Source organism: Oryctolagus cuniculus, chromosome 18, assembly GCF_051225735.1.
Source record: "Oryctolagus cuniculus isolate XC-2025 breed Fujian yellow rabbit chromosome 18, ASM5122573v1, whole genome shotgun sequence".
In the NCBI taxonomy this organism is placed as follows: Eukaryota; Metazoa; Chordata; class Mammalia; order Lagomorpha; family Leporidae; genus Oryctolagus; species Oryctolagus cuniculus.
The window spans coordinates 38,959,245-38,977,743 of record NC_142884.1 but is presented as its reverse complement, the minus strand read 5'-3'; positions in this window follow the sequence as shown (position 1 = coordinate 38,977,743).

Sequence of the window (18,499 nt, the reverse complement as noted above, 5' to 3'; positions counted from 1 at the left end):
AAATAAAAAAAATTATTAGTTTTTCATAAAAACTGCAGTATTGAAAAGGTTCTAAAATCCCTCTAATTCTAAATGTCTGTGACTGCTAACTCATTAGCACATATTGCATTCTTTACATCTGGGTAATCATGATAATTCACTTTTAAATGATTAACAGATCTGCTGTTATATATAAATACATGCTTTTCCAAAAATCATACAATAAGCAGGCTACATAATTTACTTCAAGTAAAATTGCCATATCCAGTCCTACAATTGTAAATAAGACAGTTTCAATTGTTCAGCATTATCAATTATAAATTCCAATAGCGTAGCAATAGTCATAAAAATAAAGGATCCGATGCTGTGGTGTAGCAAGTAAAGCTGTGGCTTGCAGTGCTGACATCCCACATGGGTGCCAGTTCAAGTCCTGGCTACTCAAATTACTATCCATCTTTTTAGGCAAGTAAGACTTACTATCCAGCAATAGAGGATGGCCCAGGCCCTTGGGCTCCTGCACCTGCATAGGAGACCCAAAAGATGCTGCTAGCTCCTGGCTATGGATCGGCACAGCTCCAGCCATTGTGGCCAAATGGGGAGTGAACTAGCGGTTGGAAGACTGCTCTCTCTCTCTCTCTCTCTCTCTCCTTCTCTGTGTGTGTAACACTGAATTTCAAGTAAAATAAATGAATCTTTTTTTAAAAAGGACGAAATAAAAAGGAAGATGAATATTATAAAATTGTTTAACTTTTATTTAATAAATATAAATTTCCAAAGTACAGCTTTTGGATTACAGTGGGTTCCCCTACCCCATAACTTCCCTCCCACCCATAACCCTCCTATTTCCTGCTCCCTCTCATATCCCAGAATATTACAAAATTGTATAAAAGACATTTGTACAGTAAACAAATATACTGATTTCTAATGTAATATTTGAATACTTGAAGCAGCAAGGCTAAGTACTTCTTAGCCAAAATAACATGTTTTGTCCAGTGTAAAACCCATTTACCATCCCAATACACAAAGGGATTTGGGGCAATAAGGAAAAAAAGAAGTCCACACATGCAGAAATTTTAAGCAAAACAAAATAGAGAATGTATTTAGTTTCATGAAAATCACACGAGAATTAATAGTATTCCACTCATTTCCAATAAATATTTTTAAGTTTAATGAATGAATGAATTTTCAGTTACATAGCAGAAAGCTTCTACCCTCTCCCATAAAACTGAAAAAGAAACTTTTAAAAGTAAAAACTGATGAAAGAATTCTGCAATACATGTTAATGTTAAGTAGTGCAGCAGAGTTTATTTAGAAATACAAACACACACACAGAAAATAAATACATTAAAATCTTACTGAATAGGTCAGTAATAGTTCAGGATCCAATATAGTGTGCAAAAGATTCTGGATTTCCCAGTCACTTTGTATAGGAAATGATGTGCTTTGCTATGTAGCATGTACCTGTAGATTCCTGAACACCTCCACTTTGCTTCTTACCCTGAGTCCTAGCAAATACAGGAACACAGCTGTTGAATCATTCATTTTCTGGATTTGGGAATATCAAAGAATTAATCATTATAGAAAATTGTACAGCAGAGAACAAATATCCAAGGGAGTTCAGGAAAATGAATTGAACAAGTCAAACTACTATGAATGTATACTGAATGCTCTGTTTTAATATGTCTTACTTACCTAAAAAGACATGAGGGCTATTGCTCTCTCTCTCTTAATACAACTAAGGAGAAGATATCACCAATGCTCAAGAAAAATGAATAGACAGCAGAGCTAATACAAAATCCCAAAAATCTAAAATAGAAAAACTGGATATGCACTCTTTACACATACAATGAAGTGACAATGAAGTAGAACAAATCTAAAATTAGAAAAACTTCTTTTTTTAAAGATTTATTTATTTATTTGAAAGTCAGAGTTACACAGAGAGGCAGAGAAGAGAGAGGGGTCTTCCATTCACTGGTTTACTGCCCAGTTGGCTGCAATGGCCAGAGTTGCTCCGATCCAAAGCCAGGAGCAAGGAGCTTCTTCCAGGTCTCCCACATGGGTGCAGGGGCCCAGGACTTGGGCCATCTTCTACTGCTTTCCCAGGCTATAGCAGAGATCTGGATCCATATGAGATGCCAGCACTGCAAGTGGTGGCTCTACCCACTACGCCACACCGCTGGCCCCAAAAATTCTTGTCAAATTAAGAACATTTAACCTTTGTTTTAGAATGAATTATTAAAATATCTAAACTGGGGGAATACATAATTTCTTTCTTTAGAAATCAGAAGAGAAAAAGAACACTTCAAGGCTACTCTGACACCACACAGAAGGAATGGAGAATCATGACCTCAATTAGCCTAGGGACAGAATAAAAGGGAGGGAAACAGGAACAACAGAATTAAGATGAATAAGCTTTGACAGCTGAGAGAATCTGAATGTAAAGAAAAGGCATCCAGTTAACTGAACCAATAGAGATAAGTCTGAGAGGAAAAAACATTGTTAAGACATATTAATGGGGCCAGAGCTGTGGCTTAGTAAAGTCAAAAAAAATCAAAAATTTGTCGTTAAATTATATAATTAAAAAAGATAAAAAAAGATATTCAATCTTAAGTCTCTATAGCATAAGATATACATCAATTTTCCCAGGTTCTATTTGCATTTATTAACAAAGTTACATGGGTATAATCACTACAGTGACTCCAATAAGTCTTTTTATAAAAATTATTTTTTATTTTGACAGGCAGAATGGATAGTGAGAGAGACAGAGAGAAAGGTCTTCCTTTTTTTCTGTTGGATTACCCCCCAGTGGCTGCTGCAGCCAGTTTGCTGGACTTGAAGAGGAGCAACTGGGACAGAATCTGGCACTCCCAGCAGGACTAGAACTCGGTGTGCCTGTGCTGCAGGTGGAGGATTAGCCTATTGAGCCATGGCACCAGCCTCCAATAACTCTTAACCTGAGATGCAACTAAACTTAACAAGGATACTCAATAGGAATTTTAGAAGAATTCCAAAATATGTATCAGAATAAAAATAAATACTTTTCTTGGTACATCTCTTTTTAACTATACTATTGTCCAAATTTCCAATTGTCAGAATTACAAAAAAAATCCCAGAAGCAGCAGAGTTGGTCCAACATGATGAGGAATACAATTAAGTTTTTCAGTTACAACTTACCTAGAGAAAATGAGAATTCTCAGATCCCAGATTAAAATAACCAAGAAGGCCCAATAAAAGAAAACTCAATGTCTTCATACACTAACATTTATTACCTCAGATGTGTTTAACAAAAAGGTGATTATTCCAGCTATATCCCATTAGGTAACCCAATTTTAGCTGCTAAATCCAATTAAAAAAAAAGCACCTCATGATATATTACTAAAATCATATTGCTATATACCATCCACAATGTCCACTGAACCTTATACCTAATGTTAACAGATCTGATGAAAATCAATAGATAAATGATGTGTCTTAACCAAGTGTGGCAAATGCGTTTTGTTCAAAGTTTTTCCAAAAATCCTGAGTCTCAGTTTGCCTTCACCTTGAAAAGAAACTTTTGAGGTTTACAAATCAGTCTAGCTTCTTTGGGCCTCACTCCAATGCAAGGGGCTAAAATCCATCAAAATAAACTCTAGGCACTGTCCTTGTGCTCCCAGTGACTTTTTCACTCTAGGGGCTCACAAACCTTCTAAATTCTTTAGATCACCTGTGATGTCCATTAGTTCTCAAAGACTACGATGCAAGTAATTTCCCCTCTTGGAACCTTGTTATTAACTGTGCTGTATGAGAAATGAAGTCTCCTACACACCTTGTGCTTACGATTCTCCAAACCATGTTGTCTGCTAGGACTTTGGCCATGAATATAGGACAGCAATACCTGAACATGATTACTGAGATCTCCTTAATAAAGGATAGACTGGGGCCAGCACTGTGGTGCAGTGGTGTAATCCTTTACTTGCAATGCTGGCACCCCATATGAGCACCAGTTCTAGTCCCCATTTCTCCTTTTCCCATCCAGCTCTCTGCAATAGCCTGGGAAAGCAGTAGAAGCTGTTCCAAGTGCTTTGGACCCTGCCAAAATATGGGAGACCTGGAAACTGCTAGCTCAGATTGGCCCAGCTGCAGACATTGCAGTCATTGGCGGAGTAAATGAGCATATGGAAGACCTTTCTCTCTGTCTCTTCCTCTCACTGTCTGTAAGTAAACCTGTCAAATACATAAATAAATTCTTTATATATATATTTACATTTATTTATATATATTTATGTATATAAATATATTCATATATAAAATATATTATAATTTAGCATATAATATCTTATATGTGTTAATTAAAAATAGATAATATTATATAATTTATTATAAGTATTATATATAATATATATTTTTTAATAACTATTTTAACAAAATTTCTCAGAACCCATCTAATCCAAACCTAGGACAATTGGGAGCTGTTGTACTTGGCCCACCCATAATTGAAATGGATTCTAAATCCTTCAACTGCAAGGAGAGTATCATAGACATTAATGCTCCAAACGGATCCAGTTCCCTGCTAATGTGTCTGGAAAAGCAGCACAGGGTGACTCAAATATTGGGGCTCCTGCACCCTTGTGAGAGACCTGGAAGAAGCCCCTGGCTCCTGATATCAGTCTGGCCTAGCCACAGTCATTGCAGCCATTTGAGGAGTGAACAAACCAGGAGGAAGATCAATCTCTCCCATTCTCTCTTTCTAGTGCTGCCTTTCAAATTCATAAAAGGATCTTTAAGAAAATAGATCACTTCAATAAATTTGCCATTGCTCAGTCATGATGACTTTTACTACCTTCAGTTCTTTTTCAAAAGATTTATTTATTGGAAAGGCAGATAGAGGAGCTGGTGGTTGTGGTGCAGTGGACAAAGCTGCTATCTGTTACATTGCCATCCTCTCCGTGCACCAGTTCAAGTACCAGCTATTCCATTTCTGATCCAGCTCCTTACCAATGGACTGAAAAAGCAGGGAAAGATGGCCCAAGTGCCTGGGATGCTGCCACGCACATTGCAGGAAAAGCTCCTGGCTTCAACCTGGCCACACTCTGGCTATTAAAGTCATCTCAAAAATGAATTAGGTGGTGGAAGATTTCTGTCTCTCCCTCTCTCTGTAACTCTTTCAAATAAGTAATTAAATATTTTAATATGATTAACAAAAAGGCAGAGAGACACATAGATAAAAAAGAAGGAAAGAGAAGCAGAGAGATCTCCCATCTTCTGGTTCACTTTCTATATGGCTACAACTGTGCAAGACCAGGTTTCAAATCCCCATTGAGGTTACAGTTCTCCAAATTAGATGACAGGAAGGAAACAATTTGAGCTATTATCCGTTGCTTCCTAGGGGTATTAACATGAAATTGGTTTGGAAGTGGAGTACCCAAAACTCAGATTAGCACTGCAATATAGGATGTGGGCATCTGTTGTGACTGCTAACAAATTGGAAATCCTAGAGGAAAAATCAACAGATTCCTGGACATACACAATATACCAAAATTGAGTCATGAAGACACATAGAAAAGCTAAACAAACCAAAAACCAAGACAGAGATTGGATGAGTAATAAAGACCCTCCCAACAAGCAAAAGTCCAGGATCAGACAGCCTCACTATTGAATTCTACAGGACTTTTAAAGAACTAATCATTCTCAAATTATTCAACAAAATTGAAAGAGAGACAATCCTCTCAAACTCCTTCTATTAATCCTGCATCACCCTAATTCTTCAACTAGAAAAAGATACAGTTGAGAGAGAGTACTATAGAAAAATATCCCTGATGGGGGCCAGTGCCATAGCACACTGGGTTGATCCTCCACCCGTGGAGCCAGCATCCCCTATGGGTGTCAGTTCTGGTCCCGGTTGCTGCTATTCCAGTCCAGCTTTCTGCTCTGGACTGGGAGGGCAGTGGAGGATGGCCCAAGTGCCTGGGTCCCTGCACCCGCATGGGTGACCAGGGAGATGCTCCTAACTCTGGATTCCGATTGAACCAGCACCACCTGTTGTGCCATATGGAGCATAAACAAGCAGATAAAATACTTCTGTCTCTCTGCCTCTGCCTCTCCCTATAATTAACTACACCTTTCAAATAAATAATTCTTTTGAAAAAGTCAACAAACAATAAAGGCTGGTGGAGAGGGAGAGAAAAAGGTACCCTAACCCACTGTTGGTGGGAATGAAGCCATTATGGAAGGCAGTATCAAAGTTCCTCAGAAATCTGAAAACAAACATACCATATGATCCTGCCATCTGACTCCTAGGAATTTATCCACATGAAATGAAATAGAATATGCATAGGCATGAGTTATCTGTACCCTCATGTTTATTACAGCTCAATTCATAATAGCTAACATGGAATCAACCCAGAAGTCCATCAACTGGTGACTGGAAAAAGAATATGAGCTATATATACAGTGTAAAATACTATTCAACCATAATTGTGAATGAAATCCTATCTTTTGTAACTAAATGGATGAACTGGAAAAAAGTATGCTTCATGAAAGAAGCCAGTCCCCAAAAGACAAATACCATATGTTTTCTCTGACTGGTGGTAATTAATATATAGACAACGAAAAGTAGCATATGAGTTAAATTGATATTTTGAGATTTGAGTATTGTTCATAGCACTTTTCTGAACTCTTTGATAGAGTACACAACATATACTCATTGATATTTCTGCTACTACTTGCTGAATTCTTTATTTTGTAGAGGGTTAAAGCTTGTGATTCTAAAATAAAATCAAAGCATGCAGCTGTCAAAATTAAAAGAAAATAAAACGAGAAGGAGGGAGTTGGAAATATGAGACCAAGGGAAGATAGGGTAGGATGTTATCAGTTTGCTCTTCAATCTGTATATATAAATTACATGAAGTTTGTTCACTTAATATGCATTTAAAAATATAAACTTAACACTGGAAAAAAAAGACCTGAGATCAGTGTTTTCTGGATCACCATTAAAAAAATTTAGTCTTCATTTATGTCTGACCATATTTAATTTCTTATTTATTTATTTTATAAGAAAATTAACATCACCATTCCTAACAAGTCCATCCTGCTTCATCCATATCTATCAGTTCCCACTATGCTAATAATTTCTCATGAACTTAAATCCATATCATCTTAAAGTGATGTAATGTGGGGCAGGCGCTGTGGCATACCAGATAAAGTTGCTTCCTGCAATGCTGGCAAGCCATGTGGGTGCCAGTTCAAGACGTGGCTGCTCCACTTCTGAACCAGCTCTCTGCTATGGCCTTGGAAAGCAGTAGAAGGTGGCCCAAGTCCTTGGGGCCTTGCACACATGAGAGATCCGGAAGTAGCTCCTGGCTTCGGATTGACACAGACCAGCCATTGCGGCCAACTGGGAGTAAACCAGCAGATGGAAGACCTCTATGTTTCTGTCTGTCTGTCTCTCTCTCTACCTCTCCCCTATTTGTGCAACTCTTTCAAATAAATAAATCTTTAAGAAAAAAGGCAGAATCATGTCATTATTTATGTGTTTTAGAGGCTTTGCAGATGTTGATTACATGTGCCATGAAAACCCATCAAAATGCAAATCCTATAAGAGGCAACTCCATGTGCACTAAACTGGTAAAATCCAGTGCATGTGTTGAGAAAAACACACTAGCAATACATTTCAAAAAGCTGTGAAATATTATAAGTGGCTGTCAAAAGCTAAAAATCTGACAATGACTCATTATGTCATTTATTTATACATAATGCTGAGAAAATCAGAAGTATTTGTTAAAAATTCTGCTAAAATGCACTAGATTTATAATTTTTAAATGCATCGTTCCTAGATGTAATGCAGTCCTGTGCTACTTTAGAGTATCAGAAATTTAAAATGCTGGACTTGTGCTGTGTTGGAGCAGGTTAACTCCCTGGCCTGAAGCACCAGCATCCCATATGGGGGCCGGTTCAATACTCAGCTGCTCCACTTCTGATCCTGCTCTCTGCTATGGCCTGGCAAAGTAGTAGAAGATGGCCCAAGTCCTTGGGCCCCTGTACCCATCTGGGAGACCTGGAACTAGCTCCTGGCTCCTGGCTTCGGATCAGCACAGCTCTGGCAGTTGCAATCAATTAGGGAGTGAACATCAGATGGAAGACCTCTCTCTTTCTCTCTGGCTCTTCTCTCTGTCTGTAACTCAACTTGTAAATAAATAAATAAATCTTTAAAACAATTAAGAAATTTAAAAAGGGAAAGGTTTTTAAAAATGTATTTATTTATTGTGAGGCAGAATTACAGATATAGAGAGGAAGAGAAGGAGAGGTCTTCTATCGACTGGTTCCCCCCTAAATGGCCAGAATGGCTGGAGCTGGGCCGATCTGAAGCCAGGTGCCAGAAGCCAGGAGCCAGCAGCTTCCTCCAGGTCTCTCACATGGGTGCAGGGGCCCAAGCACTCAGGGCATATTCCAGAGCTTTCCTAGGCCATTAGTAAAGAGCTGGATTGGAAGTGCAGGAGCAGGGACTCAAACTGGTGCCCATGTGGGATGCTGGTGCTGCAGGTGGATGCTTAATCTACTATGCCACAAAGTGGGCCCTGGGAAAGGTTTTAGGAAGACATCTTTCATGTAGACTAGGCTGCAATATTGCAAGGTAAGGTTTAGCTTTTATTCCCACACATCAGTATTCATCTTTTAGCAACTATAAATACTGAATATCATACATATAGACATAAATATAGGTAATTGCAGATTTTTTTGTCATTCTTTCTAATTCTCTTTTTAATGTCTGCTAATAGGCCATCTTATGGATTATTATATTGATGTTACCCGTACACAACCATCAGGCATTTCCACTGTTGAATGTGTTTATGTGTACAGGTAGTTTTGTTTGTGTGTACATGAATGCACATTTGGAGATAGCACTGACAGTAATACTGTGAGAATTCCTAACGCTGATTTCAAACTTTCTGTCCTCCGCAGAGATGGCTGTCATTGAAGTAGACCACAGGGCCCCTTTTGCTGTTGTGAACTGAAATGTGCCTCCCTAAAACTCAAACACTGAAGTGCTAATCACCAACATGACTTTACCTGAGGAAAGTAGTTTTAAGCAGATCAAATGATAGATGTGTCTGTCACATCGGAGAAAGGCTTCTGGAAAACTCGAGCCTATTAGCACCTTGATCTGATATTTTCTACCTCTACAACTCTGAGAAGTAAAATTCCATGATTTAAATCATATTCTCTGTGGTATTTTCTTAGCAAATTAATATATCCTCATTTCTGCCAGCATTTTCTGCTGTCATCTAGAAGGTCCTCGTGATTAGCAGAGAAATATAGAAACTAATAACTATGATTTTTGATTACCAATTATCTACTAACACAAAAAAGATATCCCAGAAGCAACCTACTACCATCCTCCAGGACCCAGAAAAAAAAAAAAAAAAAGGAATGAGTCAAGATGCAGGGCAGTAGAAAAAAGTGAATAATGAAAGATCACAGCAGAAGTAAATAAGGAAGGGTTTGATGCTGTGGTGTAGTGGGTTAAAGCCTTGACCTGCTGTGCATGCATCCCATATGTTGCTGCTAGGAGACCAGGTGCTCCACTTCCAATCCAGCTCCCTACTAATGCACCTGGGAAATTGGTGGAAGATGGACCGTGTTCTACAGTTCTGGCACCCACATGAGAGACTTGGAAGAAGCATCTGGCCTTTCAAATAAATAAATAAATCTTAAAAAAAATAGAAGCAGTGTTAGCACTATTGGAAAACAGACAAATAGTTCAATGGAAAAGAATAGGCAGCTGAAATTTACCGACTTTTCTACAGGCAACTCCTATTTAACAAAGGAAAGAAAACAAACAGGAAAAAGAAGAATCCCTTTAGCATATGGTTTAAAGGAAAGTGATTATCCATATGTAGAAGCCTGAAAATATACCCAACACCTCATACACTATGTAAAAGCAACTCATGGTGAATTAAAAGTCTAAATATAAAACCAAAAACTAAGTAAACATATGAGAAACTATAAAACATAAGCATAGACAACAGTTTTGGGTAAGATTCCAAAAGCACAAGTAACAAAAATAAAATATAGAAATTTGAGCATATCATATTAAGATACATCTTCACAACAAAGTATTCAACAGAGTAAAGATACAATGGACAGAATGGCAGGAAACATTGAAAACTCTGACTATGACAAAAGATTGATAGCCATAACATACATATATAGAACTGGAAAAACTCCAAACAAGAAGTAAAATGTACACTTAAGAAATGGGCAATGATCAGAATAGATGTTTCTCAGAAGAGGAAATCTCAATGGTCAAGACATAGATGAACATGCCCAATATCACTAGCCATTAGGGAAATGTAAATCAAAACCAATAGCAGACTCCATCTGTGGGAGAAGACAATGCTTGGGTTTTCATTTGTGCAACAAGTGGGTTTAGAGGACCCTGTTCACCATAAGAGGGCAGAGTCTACATGGAAGTAAGGAAACCTTAATGTTTTCCTAATGGGCTTGTTAAATTCTTGACCAGTGCCTATTACCTTTGCCGCAAACTTTCCAGTCTCACTACTTTCCTGCTTCTTCCTCTTCGCTGTGGCTTGCAAAAACAGTGTACCTTCTATATACGGAGGATACTTTTGTTTTGTTTTATTCCTCCTATCTCATGATGTTCCTCTAAGAAATCACAACCCTCCAAGTATTCATTCATTTATGCAGTCTGCAGTTTTCATGGGCTACTACATGGCAAAGTACTAGGTTAAAGGAAAGGTATAGGTCAGGAACTGAGCAAAGTTCACAATGATGAAGCCATTGGGGAAATGAACCTGATGGAAGACCTCTCTCTCTCTCTCTCTCTCTCTCTGCCTCTCCTTCTCTCTCTGTGTAACTCTGATTTTCAAATAAATAAATAAATCTTTAAAAACTAACTAAATAAATATACTAATAACCTGGTGGCAACACCTTTCTATAAGAACATGTGAAGCACTCAAACACAGTTTGTCCCAGAAAGTCAGCCATAGTTTTCAAGGGCACGTCTTCTACTCCATTTGTGGACACCTCTGTGTGGCGTAAGGGACACTTATTTCTTCCCCTCTTCTTTCTTACCACTCTCACAGTTATAACTTCTATCGATGCTTCCACAGACCAGTCTCTATGAAATTGTAGAACTAATATCCTCCCATGTCAAAAATGTCATGGGTTTAAACACAGAACCAAAATAAAACAAGTAACTGGCTTTCTTAATTACACAGTGTGGAAAGTAAGATTCTCAGTGGATCACTGGGTAACTGTAAAGTACTGCGCAGAGAAAAACTGTAACTTATCTGTATTTATGATGCTGTAATTCTCCACTTTATGCATACTCAGATTAAAAGAGCTCCCGTTAGTGTGCAGCACTGTTGCATAGTGAGTAAAGCTACTGCCTTCAGTGTCAGCATCTTATATGGGTGCTGGTTGGGATCCTGGCTGCTGCACTTCCCATCCAGCTCTCTGCTGTGGCCTGGGAAAACAGTAGAAGATGGCCCAAATCCCTCATCTCCTGCACCCACCTATGAGACCTGGACAAAGCTCCTGGCTTCTGGTTGTGGATCCAAACAGCTCCAGCCATCTATCTCTGTTTCTGCCACTCGGTAACTCTGCCTTTCAATTAAATAAATAATTATTTAAAAAAACAGCTTCATCCCAGAAGAAGTTCCTGGCTACAGGCTTCAGACTGGCACAGCTCCAGCTGTTGCTGCCAATTGGGGAGTGAACCATCGGACGGAAGACGTCTCTCTCTCTCTCTCTCTCTGTCTCTCTCCTCTCTCTGTGTAACTCTTTCAAATGAATAAATAAATCTTTAAAAATGTAGCTCCAGTTATTGACAACACAGTAGACTTGCATTAATTTTAGTTCCCTTCTCACTTTGCAAAGGGATCAGTGGCAGGTCAAAACAGTTGACAGCCTTGCTAACAGGAGAAGAGATAGCTGAAGACAGAAAATGAAAAGCAGCCAAATACATCATCAAAGAAAGAGAAGTGGACCCCATCCAACACAAACCTTTAAAAGTGGATGCTCACAATTAACGAGTGAAACAGCTGCCTACTGAAATCTTGTCTAGGGAGGGAAGATATCCTAAGTTCTGCTTCTGTAAACTCCAGTCATAAATCTGTCCTAATAAAGCTGTCCCTGGCATCTCTTTTACAAACACACTGGACCCACTGACCATTGGAAATTGTGGTCCTAAGTCATGTAGGCTGCCATTTAAACCCACCAATGCTGTAACAGCTAAGAAACTTGAATTTGATGCTGAGTTCTCAGGAAATCATTCCAGCTGTGCCTAGGGCCATTAATAGAAACTCCTTGGATCCTCCCCTGTCTCTGTGCCTGTTTGAAAGAAGGGAGTTTTCCCACCCCAGGTTTCTGGAACAGCTTCAAATTCCACATTGGAAAAATCTGATAACTAATACTTGAGAGGGATCAATGCATAAAGCAGCTATTCACGCTTCACACTGCTCCCCACCAGGAAGATGAGGTGCAGGATGAGAGCAGTGGGGCAGATCCTAGTCAGATCCTTCTTCCCACCCCTCTGCTGCCCCAGGCTCCCTGCTGAAGACCATCCAGCCCCACCCTGCAGGAACCAGCCCAGGAAACATCAAGAGACCAGGCCAGACTGCATTCTGAAAACACCCACAGTTGGAACCCAGCTTATTTAACTGTAGAGAGTGGGAGTCTTTCTGCCTTTCTTCCCTGCATATGCAAGTTCCCAGAACGCTGCCCTCTCTCTCCTGTAACCACTAAATAAAGCACATTAGGGACAGTTTGGATGAGGTTCTGCAGGAGAGAGTCCAGCCTGAGAAGCAGAGGTGGGAGACAGAACAGCCCAGGTCCCAGCCCTGACCTCAGGGGAAGTTGCCAGGATCACTGGTGCCCTGGCACCCACCCTTCTCCCACACATGTCCCCACCCCTTACTGCATGTCAAACCTGCAGCAGAAAGTCCCTGGAGCAGGTACGCTTTCTTCCAGAAACATGGGGAGCGAAGCGGGCAGTGTGGGGAAGAGAGTCCCTGGTACATGGGACCCACAGGCAGAAGATGAAGAGGGAAGAAGCAGTAGGAGGCAGGCTCAGGGTGAGCACTTGGAAACTGCCTGGGATTGCACGTGCAGGGCAGGAGTTGCAGTAAATGCCAGAGAAGGAGCAGCACAGCCCCTAGGGCTGACCCTGATCAGGGAATGAACTCCCTCTGGTCCAACTCAGACCCCCAGGGACTGGCTGTTAGCAGGCACATGGGCACAGGCATTTGGAAGGCAGAATAGGTCGGAGCTCCTGGGAACTCTGGGAAATGGAGTCCAGGCTGCAGCATTCATAGAGACACCAGCTGGCCCTCCCCAAAGGCTGCAGTCGGGGGTGGGTGCCCACAACCAGAGGGCATTTCCTTTTGTTCAGTCCCTCCTTCCTTTCCTTCCCCTCCAAAAATCTCAGGGATCAGTTGCTGTTCTTCCTTTCCTGAATCAAATCTGAAAGAGTGACACTCACTGCTGCTAACTGACCCCAAATCCTGGCTCCCTCATAACCTCTGTCTCTTCCAGAAAAATCTTATTTACTACTTTGGCCCTAGAAATCATAAATGACTATGATAGAATGTAACTTTTAACAGAGGTGAGGAAGGCATGGTTTAATATCCAGTTTTGAGAATACAATTTTCATTTGTATTTTATTGATGTTTATAGTTCTTTTAAGATTTATTGATTTATTTGGAAGTCAGAGTTACAGAGAAGGAGAGGCACACAGAGAGAGAGAGAGAGGTGTTTTCCATCTGCTGGTTCACTCCCCAATTGGCAGCAGCACCACAGCGCCGACCCCTTATAGTTCTTTTCAAATCATTTTACACTGTCTTTTTATTCATCTAGTACAGAGACAGAAGAATGGACACAGAGCTAACATAGCTGAGTATTCAAGGAGACAGGTTAAGGGGTTAAATGCCTCATATCATATTATTTATACCTTAGATTAATTCTGGGGACAGTATTATCTGGAGTTTACAAAGTAGAAACTGAATGGAAAGAGCTTAGAAAAATACGGTGTTTTTTAATATCATTAAAAAGGCCAATCAAGGGGCCAGCACTGTGAAATAGCAGGTAAAGCTACTGCCAGCATGGACATTCCATATGGGTGGAGGTTGAGCCCGGCTAGTCTGCTTTCAATCCAACTCTCTGCTATGGCCAGGGAAAGCAGTGGAAGATGGCCCAAGTCCTTGGGCAGCTGCACCTGTGTGAGAGACCCAGAAGAACCCCCTGGCTGCTGGCATTGGAGCTGTACAGCTCCAGCCATTGTAACCAATTGGTGGGTGAACCAAAAGATGGAAGATGTCTCTCTCTCTCTCTCTCCCTTTCTACTCTGTGTAACTCTGACTTTCAAATAAATAAATAAATCTTTTTTTAGAGAGCCAATCAACATATAACACTAGCATAAAAATCTTTCTTTTGTCTTGGGTCTCAGTTTTTAAAATCTGATTTCTCAAAGGGAAAAAATGTGAGAGAGATGAAGTATACCGACAAAAATAATTTACTGTAATTATTTACTGTAATTATATATTGTAATGATGTACTGTAATTTACTGTAAAGAACCATATAGGATTATAACTTGTCTAGAAAACAAAGGAGATTCAAAGTTGCTATTATTTAATGGTTATTTTTTCTTATTTTTAATATCAAGATAGTATATAAATATTATGCACTCCTAGGTATTTGTGTGTTGTTTGATATGTTTTATTTTTAAGCAGAAATTCAAAGAGATAACTGTCTAACATGGAGTTCTGTGTTTCTGATTACTTCTCTCAATTAGAGATCATGGGATTAGAGTTGGTGCTAGATTAAGAATGCTTCAATTTTTATCCACTGACTTCACACCAGCATTTACTATGTTAAACAATATTCTTGGGGTAGATGGCTCTTTCTTGCCAGACTGTAAACTTCATGAGGTCTAGAAACATATTTGCTTTGACACTAAAACTCAGCATCTTGACAGTCAGTCTTTTAGTTGAATAAATACATGATATACAAAATAAATATTTCTGCCCCTCAAGAACTGCCTAAGAGAGAAGAAAATAGAAATCAATTTGATGATTCTCAGTATTAGGTGAATATATAATTTGTCGTTCTGACATAAGCTTGGTCATAAAAAGGGAATATGAATAATTACACACAGTTGAAGTGTATGAACACCTAGGGCCAAGCGGGATAAATGTTCACCCTAGCAATGTATGGCACTCCATGTCAATAGGAGAGGAAGGAGGAAGAGGGGAGGGAGTGTAGGTGGGGAGGTGGTTACGGAGGGAAGAATCACCATGCTCATTACTTAGCAGCAAAGAGGGAATCTGTGATCATTTGTTGCTTAAGAAACGGTGATAGGCATTATTTAATTATAATGCAGGCATCAGTGTTCTCCTGTCTCTGAAATAGGAAGTCTATAACTCAGAATTCCTTGCTGTTTCATCAAAAACAATTCAAAACAAAAACCTAATTAAGCATAAGAGGAAGTTATGCATTAGAAGTCTATTCTAATCTCTAGGAGGTTCAGGGGTTGGAAAATTCATCCAAAATCTTGCTGCCAAATGTCCCATACATTTTCCATGACCACTACCCATCAGCATAAGCTCTTTTAAAAAAAAGAAAGATTTATTTATTTGAAAGTCAGAGTTACACAGAGAGAGGAGAGGCACAGAGAGAAAGAGAGAGAGAGAGAATCTTCCATCTGCTGGTTTACTCCCCAATTGGATGCAATGGCCAGAGCTGAGCTGATCCAAAGCCAGGAGCTAGGAGTTTCTTCCAGGTCTCCCATGTGGGTTCAGGGGTGCAAAGACGTGGGCCATCTTATATTGCTTTCTCAGGCCATAGCACAGCTGGATCATAAGAGGAGCAGCTGGGACTTGAACCAGTGACCATATGGGATGCTGGCACTGCAGGAGGCAGCCTTACCTGCTACACCACAGCACCAGCCCCCATAAGCCCTATCTTCTGCAGAACCAGCACCCCAGACACCAGCCACCACATGGCATCCCATGGCACACTCACCCCTGGCAATGTGCTGCAGCTCCTGCTCCTCTCCACTTTCACTGGAAGAATCTGCAACTCCTTGTTTTCATGCAAGTAATTCTGATTCAGATGATGCCCCTGACACAATTGGCTGGCAAGTGCCATGGCATGTGTCCACGGCCTAGCTAAATGCAAAGCTGGAACATTTTAAACTTTTCACTACCATGGTGAGACACGGACTCCATCTAATGAAGTAGGGGATTTTTCAGGGAGTCTAGAGAATCAAATATGACAAAATGACAAATCTTAACCAAAGAGTGCTGTGGTACAGATGAAGAGAACCCAAAATGTATTTTTCTATCTTTTCTTTTCTGAGTTAAGTGCCTAAAAACAAAGCCAATGAGGGTTAAACAGACCCATTCTGAAAATTCCTTAACATCTTCATTTTCATCCAAATTAATATATTGCTTGAAGAAAATAAATTTTACATAAATGAAAATGCAGTACCACAGACAAGTGTACAGAACATAGGCCCTCGGTTAGCTTCAAACCATCTGGGTCCATTAATGTGTTCTTCCAGAACCCAAGCTGCAGTACAATAGAACCACAGCCTCTGACATTCCTCCTCCACCCCAATGGATCTTGGGTTTTCCTCCCACCTCCCCCTCCTGTGAATACATCAGTAGCAGAACAAATGGAATCCAAAGATACGATGATGTTATTTAACATGGAATAAACATAGTGTTTTAGTCAGTACAATCCTCAATACTACACTAATAATTCCGAGTTCACTGATTATGAAAGTAAGTATAAGAAATCTCTTCCTAAGTAATCATAACATCGAGAGCTGAATGTAGACTTTCAAAGTGAAAGAGAGAATTGTGTAGAGATGTGTATCTCTATAATACAGATTTACCGCTGTACTTTATAGACAGTACACCATGTTTGTATTTTTTTTGGCAGTCTAGCATAGTTTATTATATCCAGCTTGTCAGTTTGGAAATTTTATGATTAGACACTAATATACAACAAATTTTGAATCCTTACAGATAATATAGAGCACCCTAGGTCCTCCCAAGGGCAGAAAACAGACCAAGAGCTCATAGACTGGCTGCAACTGCAAGAAGCAGATGAAGATATCGTCAGAAAGATACATATTCCTGCAGTGTGGCTGCTGAGCAGTTCTGCCCTTATGGATCTCATCTCTGTTTCAGATCATTAAAGAAAGTTGATGCTTTATGAAATTTCTAAAGATTTCACTAATGAGAATCTAAGATATCTTCACTATGCTAAGAGCCTCAGAACAGCCCAAAGACTTGGGCCATCTATTGCTTTCCCAGGCCATAGCAGAGAGCTGGATCAGAAGAGGAGCAGCCGGGACTAGAGCCGGAGCCCATATGGGATGCTGACACTTCAGGCCAGTGCTTTAACCCGCTGTGCCACAGCACTGGCCACAATGTAGTATTTCTAATAGAAGAGATGGTTAAGTCATTAACTCCTCTAAAATACAAGTTAAGTATTAGTTTTGAAACTCTGCTTCATTCATGAGTACAACAAAATTTTCTCTCTTTGCTTCTGGGTATGTAAATTTTCTTCTAAGAAATTAATCATGACTTTTACATCTCAGACCCTATTATGAGTAAGTAGAGAATATTGTGGGGTCATACGCTCATTCTATCAAAGGAACATTTCTCCAATTAAAGAAAACATTATGGGCATCCCATATGGGCACTGGTTGGAGTCCTTGCTGCTCCACTTCTGATCCAGCTCCTTGCTATGGCCTGGGAAAGCAGTAGAAAATGGCCCAAGTGCTTGGGCCCATGCACATGCATGGGAGACCTTGAAGCTCCTGGCTCTTGGCTTCAGATGAGCCCAGCTCCAGCCGTTGCAGCCAACTGGAAAGTGAACCAGCAGATGGAAGACTTCTCTCTCTCTATGCAACTCTGCCTTTCAAATAAATAAATCAATCTTTGGGAAAAAAAAGATGTCCAAGTCTTACATCAGAGTACTGGGCTTCAGTGCCTAGCTCTGGTTCCTAACTGCAGCTTCATGCAAATACTGATCCTATAAGGCAGCACTGATGGCTCAAGTATTCAGGTTTCTGCCCACACATGGGAGATTAAGAATGAGTTCATGGGCTGGCGCCATGGCTCACTTGGTAAATCCTCTGCCTGCAGCACCAGCATTCCATTTGTGTGCCGTGTTCTAGTCCTGGTTATTCTTCTTCCAGTCCAGCTCTCTGCTGTGGCATGGGAGGGCAGTGGAGGATGGCCCAAGTGCTTAGGCTCCTGCACCTTCATGGAAAACCAGGAAGAAGCACCTGGCTACGGGCTTTGAATTGGCATAGTGCCAGCTGTAGTGGCCATTTGGGGAATGAACCAGCAGATGGAAGACCTTTCTTTCTGTTTCTCTCACTGTCTTTATCTCTACCTGTCAAATAATCAAAAAAATTGAGTTCACACTCCTGGCTTCAGCCTGACCCAGTTCTGGCTGTTGCAGGCATTTGGGGGAGTAAAGCAGAGAATCAGAGTGCATTTT